General features: G+C 35.2%; 1 protein-coding gene across 15 annotated transcripts in view; it reads left to right on the forward strand.

The window, feature by feature from the left end:
- RSRC1 (arginine and serine rich coiled-coil 1) overlaps positions 1 to 13,351 on the forward strand; it is a 411,683-nt gene that overhangs the window by 48,867 nt on the left and 349,465 nt on the right. The window lies entirely within an intron of this gene.

Here is a 13,351-nt window from a genome sequence, read left to right on the forward strand (position 1 = left end):
GGGCTGGGATTACAGGCGTGAACCCCTGTGCCCTGCTATATTTTCTAAATCTACCTTTAGATGGTTATTTTAGGGAATTGTGGTTGTAAGGCACTTATTGCTAAACTTAAATAGGCAAAATGTTAATATTTCACTCAAGTAAATCCTTTTTATGTTTCATAAGTTTGTGCAGAAAGTATGAAAATGCTGCTAGAAAATGGGGCAGTGTTCTAGAAAAATGGGGCAGTATTTTAAGTTATTTTGTTGGCCTTCATCTGTATATTTAACTACACTGGGAAATAATTAGATGTATTAATATGTGCTAGTTATAACTAGAGGGAAAATGTTACTCTAGGATTCCTGTCTACTTCAATTTCTTCAAGCATATGGACGTAATCAAGACAGCCATGCACATTGGGGCTTGGCTTCACTTGCTGTTTTTTGGAGCTGTGGTACAACTACGTCAGTAACCTCTGGTTAGCCTCCTTGAAGGCAAGAAACTAGGGAGCAAAGGCGTGACATTCTAGCTGAGTCCCCTAAAAACAGTCAATCTACCTACCATCGGACTTGTGAGTGAGAGAGGGTATTGTAGACCTGGGTTTAGCAAAGTCAGATTAACTGTTTTACTGTCTGTTTTTATAAATGAAATTTTATTGAAACACAGCTACACTAATTTGTTTATTATCTGTGGCTTTCCTCTACAATAGCAGTGTTGGGTAGTTGCTACAGAGACCTCATCCTCCTGCTCTCCACTGCAAGCCTAACATTTTTATTATCTAGCCCTTTAAGGAAAAATTTGTTGACTATTACTGCCCTTTATCATTTAGCTTCTCCACCATCAAATGACTCAGCTGATCCAGCTAACCACAAGGATTAGTCATGCCCACTGAGCCTGGATGAACCTCCAGTTGATCTAGAGAATTGTGTGAAATAATAGATGTTGTTTTGTGGTTTAAAGTTTTGAGACAGTTTATTATGCAACAAAAATTAACTGATGTCACATTGAAGCGTACGTATCAATAGGAGAACAAGAGTGGTTTTTCCATATGATTTGTTTAGTCACTCTCATTTTGACATATTAAAACATCTCAGTGATTTTCATTCTTTTTATTTATAGATTTTTTAAAAAAACACTTTGGTAAAGTTTTTGTTATAAATTCTATTTTATTAAGATGGTGGACATAGTTGAGAAGGGTTTATTTTGTTACTGTTCGTTAAGATTATAATTTTTGCAATTTTGGCTATAATTTTTGGTACAAGTGCCTCAGGGATTATCTAGATAATAATGGTACTTGGTTTCTTGGCTGTAGAACTAGTAACCATTTTATTAGTTAATGTTGGAGGATATAACAAATAGTTAATGTTTCTCAAAACCATTTTGGGGTATTGGATTGGATTTCTTGTACAGCTAAGGTTGTTTTTGGTTTGAGAAATTAAAATGAAATTTTAAGCCTGCCAACCAACTGAACAGACCCCCCTTTTGGCCAAGGGGACCCCAGAGAAGCCTTGAAAAGTGAGTGCCAGCCTTCACAAGATCAGATGGGAGGTTGAACCCACCTCGTTATTCCCTCTCCCTATAATAACAGCCATTAGACTTCCTTCCCTAAGAGTTAAATAGAAGCCAGCCCTTTGGAAAGACTCCCTCCACCCCTAATATCAGCATGATGCTGCCCTTCCCTTTTGTGGTTTTCACAAAACAACCAACTAGCATTTCTTTCAGTAAGAGACCACCAACCACAGAGTATGTGCAGTCAGGGTTTTTGTGTCCTCTGCTTCACCTTTTGACATCAGAGGGATGAAAACTCAGAGCATTATGCTAACCCTTCCGTTTTTGAGCATGAGTCCCAGGGATGGGCATGAAACTGAATTGTGCATGTGCGTGTTTCTCCTTTCACAAATATTAATGACTCCTGCTATAGTTTACTGATTATGTGTATTTGGCTACCTCATTCAGCATAAATCTCAATCTTACTCTTCCCACCTTGGAAATGTTTGCTTCTGGCTTCTGACCAGAAGCTGCATCTCCTAGCCTGTTGGAATGCTGCAAACCCTTTATGAGAAATAAAGCTCTTCTTTCTATTTTCCAAATTTATGAACCTCATCATTCTTCAGTTGACAGATTATATTCTCTTTAAACTTCTCCTAGAGTACAATTATTGCTGCCTTATTTTTTGTTTTGATTGCCTGTTTTTCTTTGTGAGAAATTCAGAATTGCATCCTGAAAGAAATCTTGGCCCTAGCCCCATCTGCTTCTCTTGGCTTACCTAATGAATGGGTTAGGTTATTCGTTCTGTTCAGACTTTGGTCTTTTTTATTGAGATCCTCGGTTTCTATAAGAGGGTACTTCTAACCCTCTCTGGGTTGACTGTTAAAATACATGTCTCTGTACTACAGTGGCCACATAAAATAGTTGCCCGCTAGGTACTTGTCAGAGAATATAATCTTACTGTTATGTAGAACCTTTCAAAACTTTGCCAAGAAGAATATTTACGCTGGAATGCTTAAGCATATATAGTATATGTATTTCTTTTTTAGTTTAAAATCAACCCCTTATTTAAGCCCAAGTCTTCTATCTGGGCTTACTATATTGATCTTCTTTAAAATTGATTTTATGGAACTATCTCTTGGCATTTAGGGAAGTTGTTGGAAATTGCCCCATGAAATTTATTGGATGGTCTAATAATAAAATAAAATAAAATATCAAGATCAGGCTTAATTGTACCTAATTTGTACCTTAATTGTACCTAATCACCTGGCTTATTTTTATTCTATGAACATTATGACCTTGCTTATTTTGAGGCCAGCTGTTGCAAAACTTGAAGCCAGATTTTTGTTTAATTCTAGCAAATATATGGGCCTTATGTCTTCTTTTATATATTAACCTCTTTCTGGTCTGCCTTTTTTTTTTTTTTTTTTGCTTTTTGCTTTTGCTCTTCCTTGTTCTCCCTTTTACCGTTTTTATTGTATAGTATATATGTTTCTGGAATGATGTGAGGGTTTAAATAAGAAAGCATACCTGTATAGTCCTTTGGACTTTTGGTGCTTGAAAAGATAGAATAAATCCACTGGCCATTTTCCCCACTAATTACAACTGAAAATGCTGGACAGAATACTAAAAGCAACTACTTTACAGCTTGGAAACAATAGTAAGTAGACTGAGGGGGATACTCAAAACTTGAAGAAGTGTCTCGTATGTACTGAGTTGCTCATTTTTTTTTTTTTTTAGACGGGGTCTCGCTGTGTCGCCCAGGCTGGAGTGCAGTGGCCGAATCTCAGCTCACTGCAAGCTCCGCCTCCCGGGTTCACGCCATTCTCCTGCCTCAGCCTCCCGAGTAGCTGGGACTACAGGCGCCCGCCATCTCGCCCGGCTAGTTTTTTGTATTTTTTTTAGTAGAGAGGGGGTTTCACCGTGTTAGCCAGGATGGTCTCGATCTCCTGACCTCGTGATCCGCCCGTCTCGGCCTCCCAAAGTGCTGGGATTACAGGCTTGAGTTGCTCATTTTTATTTCCTCTTTGCTGTCCTGGATTTGACTCAGAGTAGTCCCAGTTGTAGAATTGCACAGTGGGCAAGGGAAGCAAAAACTCTCAGAGACAACCCTCATATTTCTAACTAGACTATGGGGAAAGGAGATCCTGTGAGCTAGAGTGTGTAGGGACAATTATTATTATTATTTTTTATTTTTCTTCATTTTTCCCATCTTTTCTCCCCTGACCCTCCTCTGAAGGCAGCCCCAAATATGGAATGTAGAGCTCTTATTCATTTTTCCTCTCTCTTTTCTTTCACTCTTTTGCCCCAAGAACCACACCAGTCATGTGGAACTGCATGATGGTGGCACAGGTAGCTCAGACTCCAAGAAAAACCCATCCTTTTTTGCCAGTGATCTGGGAAAAGTTGCTCCTGGGAGTCAGAATTTAGGAGTAACCCCAGAAAGGAGAGAACCAGATAAAGAGATCCTCTTACTCTGTGTATGACTGGCAAAAGACCTGGACTCACCCTTACACTGAATGTGAGTGGAGAGATTCAAAGGAGCATAACAAAAGCTTTGGAAACTGAACTGATATTGGAACTACGACCCACAGAATGTGAGATAGAACTTTTGACCTAAACCAAACTGGGTTAATTGCTTGCTAAAATAACAACAAAATCAACATTCTACAGAGCGTTTTGCTAGGATACACAGTCTTACAACATGATAATCAAAAGGTCCACTATATAATCCAAAGGTACCTAGCATACAAATAAGCAGGAAAATGTGACTAATATTTAAGGGAAAAGACAACAGATGGCAACTCCAAGATTAACTGGATATTGGAACTATTAGATGAAGACTTTAAAGTAGCTATTACAGCTGTGTTGTCCAGGGTAAAGGTAAACCCTTCTGAAATGAATAGAAAGATAGAACTTTTTAGTAGAGAAATATAACCTGTAAAAGAGAACCAAGTAGAAATTTTGACACTGAAAAATATAATATCTAAAACAGAAATACAAAGAATGGGCTCAATATCAGAATTGAGATGACATAGGAAGGAGTAAACCTGAAGATAGATAAATGGCCTGGTGGCTCACATCTGTAATCCCAGCACTTTGGGAGGCTCAGGCAGGAGGATTGCTTGAGGCCAGGAGTTCAAGACAAGCCTGAACACCATAGACAGACCCCATATCTACCAAAAATAAAAAACATTCAGCCAGGCGTCATGGTGTATGCCTGCAGTCCTAGCTACCCAAGAGGCTGAGGTGGAAGGGTCACATGAATCCTGGAAGGTCAAGGCATGAGCAAACCATGATCATCCCACTGCACTCCAGCCTGGGTAACAGAGCAAGGCTTTGTCGCTTCAACAACAACAACAACAAAAATATATAAATGAAATAATTCAATCTGAAGAACAATGATAAATGAATTTAAAAACAGTGGAAGAAAACTCGGGAACATGTGAGACAATAACAAAATATCTTCTTATATGTGTGTAATTAGAGTTTCAGAACAAGAAAAAAGAATTTTGTAGAAAACATGTGAAGAAGTAATGGCCAAACATTTTCTAAATTTGATAAAGTTATACATTTTTAGATTTAAGAAACAGCGAATCCCAAACAGGATAAACTGAAAGAAAACCATGCCCAGACATATTATAATCAAACTGCTAGAAACTGTAAAGGAGAATTATTTTAACTGTTCACAATTTTACCATTAAATGAAATGTTTCTCTTTTTGACATATATGTATTCTGCTTTGCTCCTCAGATATGCATTAATATACTTCCTCTTGTGCATAACTGGGAACAGGACTAAGGAAAACAGTGTTTCATTTTTGTACAATTATGAAGATAATTTTTTAAAGAACAACTTTGACATACTGTGTTGAAACATTAAAGGGAAAGAAATATGTTAGTAGCACATCTCTCCTCCAAACTTATGCAGAGTCATCGTGACAATTGATTTAGTTGACCCTTCTAGGTTAAAAAGGTTAGCTAGTGTGTGTTTCTTCACATTTTCACCAGGGAATGTTTTTTTGGTTCATTGAAAAGTTCCTAAAATTAAACATGGCTACTTACATGTCATTGTCTTTTAGGATGTTTACTTACTCTATTTTTTAATATTAGAAGCAGCTAGTAGTCTTTATTTAAAAATTCATTGTTAATTGTTTTAACTCTGTGAGCTTAGCATTTAAATAAGTTTAGACTCTGCCCAATTTACTAATGAAATAAATGTTGCATCAGTAATTGGTTGTGAAAACTTTTCATCCAAATTTGTGCTAATCATTTGCTTAGCATGGAAACTAGATTTTTTTTTATCCCCTTTGTAAGAAACTTGAAGTTGACTTAGGATATCAGGGTTTTTAAAAGATAACCTTGTTTCAGTTTTTACAGTTGATATGTATCCATCTAATTTATCTATAATAGTTACTGATTTGTATAATTAAATTTTTGCCCACTGATTTATATCTATGATTATTTACATATACACATATCAGTTATAAATCATAGGCTTTATAGAGAATATAAGACTTGAGGTTAACCTTGTTTATAATATATATAAATATGCCTTATATGTATGGTATATAAATATACCTTATATTTATATATATTTCAACATAGACTGGGTCTGTGATTATTTATATATTTATAAAACAATCATCAATTGGTGGGGCTGGAGCAGGTAGACCATTTGCTCATAACTCAGTTTTCAGTGTCTGTTGACTTTTCCTAGCTCTATAGAATCCGATATTTTTAACTAAGTCAGTAGGTACATGCTTTACATTTAAAACGAATTTGAAATGTATTTATTTTTAATAAAAGCACACTTCATTGTTATCAAGATCTAAATCTTACTGATACTTTAAGGTTAACTTCAAGTCTTGTATTGTCTGTAAAGCTTTCCCCAATTTTTTGCTTTCTACTCAGATTTTACGTATAGATATGTGTATATATCACAAAATATACATTAAGAATTGACCAAGAAAGTCAAACAAAAATTTACTGTATGAACCAGCAATTCCACTCTTAGCTGTCTACTCAAGAGAAATATATGAAAACATTTATCCACACAAAGACTTGCACATGAATATTTTCAGCACCATTATTTATAATAGCCTAAAGGTGGAAACAAATGCTCATCAACTGATGAACGAATAAACAAAATGTGGTATATTTCTACCATGTAATATTATTCAGCATTAAAACGAACAAACCACTGATGAATGCTATGACATGAATGGACTTGAAAAATTATGAGAAGTGAAAGAAGCCAAGTTCAAGAAATCACATACTGTACCGTTCTATTTATATAATATTTAGGAAAAAAACAGTCTATGAAGAAAAAATAGATTAATGATTGCCTAGGGTTGGGGTGGGGGATGGAATTAATAGTATATGAATATGAGAGATTTTCTCTGGGTGATGAAAATGCTTGTAAGTTGATTTATTGTGGTCATACAACTTGGTAAATTTACTAAAAAGTCATTGAGTTTTACATATAAAAATGGATGACTTTTATGGTATGTAAAATATATCTCAACAAAGTTATTTAAAAAAAAAGATTCAAGATAATACATTTTGTCTCCCCATTGGGATTGTAGCCACTCGAAGACCTGCCTTAATGCTTGCCATTTGATAAGTGTGCTTAATGAATGGTTGAATTATTTTTTAATGAGTTGAGCTTTCAAAATTAAATAGAGTCTAATACCTAGGAAAGTTTTCTAGAGAGACAAGTCCCAAACCAATAAGTAAGCTAAATAAATTTATTTATTTAAAACTTTTAATTCAAGTAACCAATAATGGATAAAAATATAGAAGTGATAAATGTTCAGCTCAATGAATTACTGTATTATAGAATTAACATTTTTGTGTAAATACTACTGAGGTCAAGAAATAGAATGTTAAGAATACCCTTGAACCCCTGCTCATACCCCTCACAATCATTATTATCTCCCACTTCACCAAAGATAATATTATACTGACTTCTAAATCCATTTAGAAGTTTTGGCGTTTTTGAACTTTACATAAAGGCACTCATGTAGTGTGTAATCCTTTACGTCTGGCTTATTTTTCTCAACTTTCTTCATGAGTTTTATTTATGTTGTTTCATGTAGCTCTCATTCATCATTGTACAATATTCCATAATGTAAACATACCACAATTTATCTACTTTAACAATGGATATCTAGATTATATCCATTTTGGTATTACAAAGAATGGTACTAAAACCTTTTTGCTACATGTGTCCTTTGCCTATGTGCATTCATTTCTTTTGTGTATATACTTTGGAATGAAATTGCTGGATTATAGAATATGTGTATGTCCAACTGGTTTATACTCATTTAAATCACTACCATTGGTATATGAGAGTTCTCTGTGCTCTACATCTCTGCCAACATTTGCTATTGTCAATTAATTAGGCTTTAGCTATTCTGATGGGTGTATAGTACTATCCCTTTGGGTTTTAATTTTATTCCCCTGGTGATTAATGAAGTTGAACACATTTTCATGTTTTAGTTGGCCATGTGGATAATCTCTTATGAAGTGCTTGTTTAGTCTCATCTATTTTTATATTAGGCAATTGGTTACTTGGGGTTTCTGGCAGTTTTTAAGGGTTTTTTTTTTCATATATTCTGGTTATAAGCCTTTTGTTGATACTATTTCAAATATCTTCTTCCGTTCTCTGGCTTACCTTTTTACTCTAATGATGGTGTCACTTAATGCATAAGACTTTAATTTTAATGTAGCAGCCTTTCCTTTGTGGTTAGTACTTTCGTGTTTTTTAAAATAAGTTGCGGTCTCTTCCAAGATCTTGAAGAAAATCTTTTAGAAACTCCATCATTGTATCTTTAATACTTAAATCTGGTATTTATTTTCATGTGTGGTGCTTATAGTATGATTTTTTTTTTTGATGGTCATCCAGTTGACCCATTACTACTTATTGAAAAGACCTTCCTTTTTTTCGCTGTCCTCTAGGGCTATCATTGTCCTAAATCAAGCGCCCATATATGGTTGATTCATATGGATTCTCTATGTCTTTCATTGATCTGTTTATCCTTATACCAATTCCACATTGCCCTACTTAATTACTGTTGCTTAAATTAAGTCTCATATAAGGGAAATTCTTCTATCTAGTTCTTTTTTATAAGAATATGTTGGCACACCAATCAAATGTAGATTTGATCTTTTCACATAGTCCCATATTTCTTGGAGGCTTTGTTCATTTCTTTTCACTCTTTTTTCTCTAAACTTGTCTTCTTGCTTTATTTCATTCATTTGATCTTCAATCAATGATACCCTTTCTTCCACTTGATTGAATCAGCTACTGAAACTTGTGCATGCGTTACGAGGTTCTCGTGCCATGGTTTTCAGCTCCATCAGGTCATTTAAGCTCTTGTCTACACCAATAACAGACAGAGAGCCAAATCATGAGTGAATTCCCATTCACAATTGCTACAAAGATAATAAAATACCTAGGAATCCAGATTACAAGGGATGTGAAGGACCTCTTCAAGGAGAACTACAAACCACTGCTCAATGAAATAAAAGAGAACACAAACAAATGGAAGAACATTCCATGCTCATGGATAGGAAGAATCAATATCGTGAAAATGGCCATACTGCCCAAGGTAATTTATAGATTCAGTGCCATCCCCATCAAGCTACCAATGAGTTTCTTCACAGAATTGGAAAAAACTACTTTAAAGTTCATATGGAACTAAAAAAGAGTCTGCGTTACCAAGACTATCCTAAGCAAAAAGAACAAAGCTGAAGGCATCATACTACCTGACTTCAAACTATACTACAAGGCTACAGTAACCGAAACAGCATGGTACTGGTACCAAAACAGAGGTACAGACCAATGGAACAGAACAGAGGCCTCAGAAATAACACCACACATCTACAACCATTTGATCTTTGACAAACCTGACAAATACAAGGGGAAAGGATTCCCTATTTAGTAAATGGTGCTGGGAAAACTGGCTAGCCATATGTAGAAAGCTGAAACTGGATCCCTTCCTTACACCTTATATAAACATTAATTCAGGATGGATTAAAGACTTAAATGTTAGACCTAAAACCATAAAAACCCTAGAAGAAAAGCTAGGCAATACCATTCAGGACATAGGCATGATCAAAGACTTCATGACTGAAACACCAAAAGCAATGGCAACAAAAACCAAAATAGACAAATGGGATCTAATTAAGCTAAAGAGCTTCTGCATGGCAAAAGAAAGTACCATCAGAGTGAACAGGCAACCTACAGAATGGGAGAAAATTTTTGCAATCTACCCATCTGACAAAGGGGTAATATCCAGAATTTACAAAGAACTTAAACAAATTTACAAGAAAAAAAAAAAACCATCAAAAAGTGGGCAAATAATATGAACAGACACTTCTCTAAAGAAGACATTTATGCAGCCAACAGAAACATGAAAAAATGCTCATCATTACTAGTCATCAGAGAAATGCAAATCAAAACCACAATGAGATACCATCTCACATCAGTTAGAATGGCGATAATTAAAATGTCAGGAAACAACAGATGCTGGAGAGGATGTGGAGAAACAGGAATGCTTTTACACTGTTGGTGGGAGTGCAAATTAGTTCAGCCATTGTGGAAGACAGTGTGGTGATTCCTCAAGGATCTAGAACTAGAAATACCATTTGACCCAGCAATCTCATTACCGGGTATATACCCAAAGGATTATAAATCATGCTACTATTAAAACACACACACATGTATGTTTATTGTGGCACTATTCACAATAGCAAAGACTTGGAACTAACCCAAATGTCCATCAGTGATAGACTGGATTAAGAAAATGTGGCACATATACAGTATTGAATACTATGCAGCCATAAAAAAGGATGAGTTCACGCCCTTTGCAGGGACATGGATGAAGCTGGAAACTATCATTCTGAGCAAACTATCACAAGGACAGAAAAGCAAACACCGCATGTTCTCACTCATAGGTGGGAATTGAACAATGAGAACAATTGGACACAGGGCAGGGAACATCACACACTGGAGCCTGTCGGGTTGTGGGGGGCTGGGAGAGGGATAGCATTAGGAGAAATACCTAATGTAAATGATGAGTTAATGGGTACAGCAAACCAATATGGCACATGTATATGTATGTAACAAACCTGCACGTTGTGCACATGTACCCTAGAACTTAGAATATATTGACTGATTTTGGCTGTTTGCAATATAATTTTATATCAATATTTAATATCAATATAATTTTTAGAATTATCTTGACTTTCTAAAACAAAAAATGTGATTTGTTGGGATTTCATAGACTACAAATTAGCATGGAGAGAATTGAGACAAAATTTTCTATTTTTATGTGTGTCAGATAGGAGTTTGTCAATTTACTTTTTCAAATTTATTAGCAGGATATTGTTTTTAGCACCTACTTATCTTTTTGTTATCTGTAGACTGTTGTCTTTTAATAGTTATTTGAATCTTCTGTTTTCATTCCTGTTGTTGTTTTGGTTTTGTTTGTTTGTTCATTTGTTTTTTGTTTTAACGCAAGGTCTCACTCTGTTGCCCAGGCTGGAGTGCTGTGGCAGGATCTCAGGATCTCAGCTCACTGTAACTTCCGCCTCGCCAGGTTCAAACTTTTATCCCACCTCTGCCTCCCGAGTAACTGGGACTATAGGTGCATGCCACCATGCCCACCTAATTTTTGTATTTTTTGGTAGAGATGGGGTTTCACCATGTTGGCCAGACTGATCTTGATCTCTGACCTCAAGTGATCTGCCATCCTCGGCCTCCCAAAGTGCTGGGATTACAGGCATGAGCCACTGCTCCCGGCTCCCGTTAAAGCTATTTTAATCTCCTATCTTTCCTGATTAATCTCATCAGGGATTTATCAATTTTTAAGTTCTTTTCAGTATACCAACTTTTGGGCTTATTGACCAAAAAGCTGTTTATTTTCTCTTGTTTGTTTTCTAATCATTAATTTTTGCTCTTGAGAATTCTTTGATTTCCACTGTTTTTCTGGGTATTCTTGGATGTTTATTTTTCTGTATGAATTCTAAGTTGAACTTTTCTAGCTCTGTAGACATGCTCATTGGAATTTTTATTGGGATTACATTAAGTTTGTGAATTGAAACCTGGTACCTTGATGAAGTTGAGAACGACTAACCAATGAGAAGGGGTATCTTTCTATTTGTTCCAGTTTGCTTCTGTTTGTTTCAGGATGTTTTACAGTTTCTATAAAGTTAGGTTTTGAACTTTTTTTTGTTTATTCCTAAATGTTTTATTTTTAAGTTGTTGTCGTAAATGGGATTTTGTCATTTGTTATATTTACTTACTGGTTATTTGTGCTTTTTTTTTATATTAGTTTTATATTTTGCTAAGCTTGCTGAATTCTTTTATGGTTTGAGTCAATGTTATCAATTTTCCCCCCTCTGGGATTTTCTAAGTGTACTACTATCTGCAAATAAAAATTGTTTTATTTCCATTTCTAATACATCTTATTGTTTATCTTGTCTAGTTGCATTGGCCAGTACCTTGAGAATAATGTATTTGTATATTTTTAACTTTTTGTTTGAGATAGTTGTGGATTCACATGCAGGTAGATGAAATAATACAGAGAGATCCTATATACTCTTTGTCCTGTTTCCCTGATGATAATATTCTGCGAAACTGTAATACGGTATCACAACCAGAATGTTGACATTGATACAGCTAAGATAGAGAGTATTACCCCAGGAATCCCTCATATTGCCCTATTTTGGCAAACTCACTTTTCTTTTGCCTTTGGACCCCCTTTGAAAGAAAAGATTAGGCAACCAGTAATCTGTTATTTTTCATGATTTTTGTCATTTAAGAACGTTTTGTAAATGGTATTGTACAGTATGTAACCTTTGAGATTGGCTTTTTTCGCTCACCATAACCCCCTGGAGATTTATCTATGTTGTTGTGTATATCAGTAACTTGTTCTTCTTATTGCTAAGTAGTATCTCACGGTATGGATGTACCTCAGTTTGTTTAACTATTCGTCCATTGCAAGTGTTTTTTTCAGTTTTGGCTGTTATAAGAAAAGTTACTGTGATAATTCATGTATAGGTTTTTGTGTGAACATATTATTTTCATTTCTTTGGAATAAATGCCCAAGTGTACTCTTGCTGAGTCATAGCAGTTACATGTTTCATTTTGTAATAAACTGCCAAACTATTTTGCAGAGTTGCTGTATTGTTTTAAATTCCCAATAGCACTATATGAGCTATCCAGTTTCTCTGTGTCCAACAATATTTGACATTGCTGTTTTCATTTTAGCTGATCTGATAGTTGAATAATGATATCTCATTGTCATTTTAATTTGCATTTCTCTAGTGGTTAATGATGCTGAACAACTTTTCATATACTTATTTGCTATCTGTGTATCCTCTTTGGTGAAATATCTGTTAACTTGTTTTGTACTTTTTTTCTAATTGAATAGGTTTTTTCTTGTTGTTGTTGTTTTTACTATTCAGGTTTGAGAGTTCTTTACTTAAAAAATATTTTCTCCTAGTCTTTAGCTTATCTTTTCATCCTCTTCACAGAGTCTTTTACATATCAAAAGTTTTAAATTTTGGTGAAGTCCAGTTTTATCAGTTCTTCCTTTTATGGTATCAGATCTATGCTTTTGGAGTCAAATCCAAGAACTCTTTGCCAAATACTAGATTTGAAAGCTTTTTCTCATATGTTTTTCTTTCTAGAACTTTCATAGTTTTTATTTTATCTTGAAGTGTGTGATTCATTTTGATTTAATTATTGTAGAGAGTATAAGGTTTAGGTCGAGGTGGTTTTTTTTTTTTTTTTTTTTTTTTTGAGATGGAGTCTCGCACTGTCACCCAGGCTGGAGTGCAGTGGCGCCATCTCGGCTCACTGCAACCTCCGTAT

This window comes from Macaca mulatta, chromosome 2 (genome assembly GCF_049350105.2).
Source record: "Macaca mulatta isolate MMU2019108-1 chromosome 2, T2T-MMU8v2.0, whole genome shotgun sequence".
Lineage (NCBI taxonomy): Eukaryota > Metazoa > Chordata > Mammalia > Primates > Cercopithecidae > Macaca > Macaca mulatta.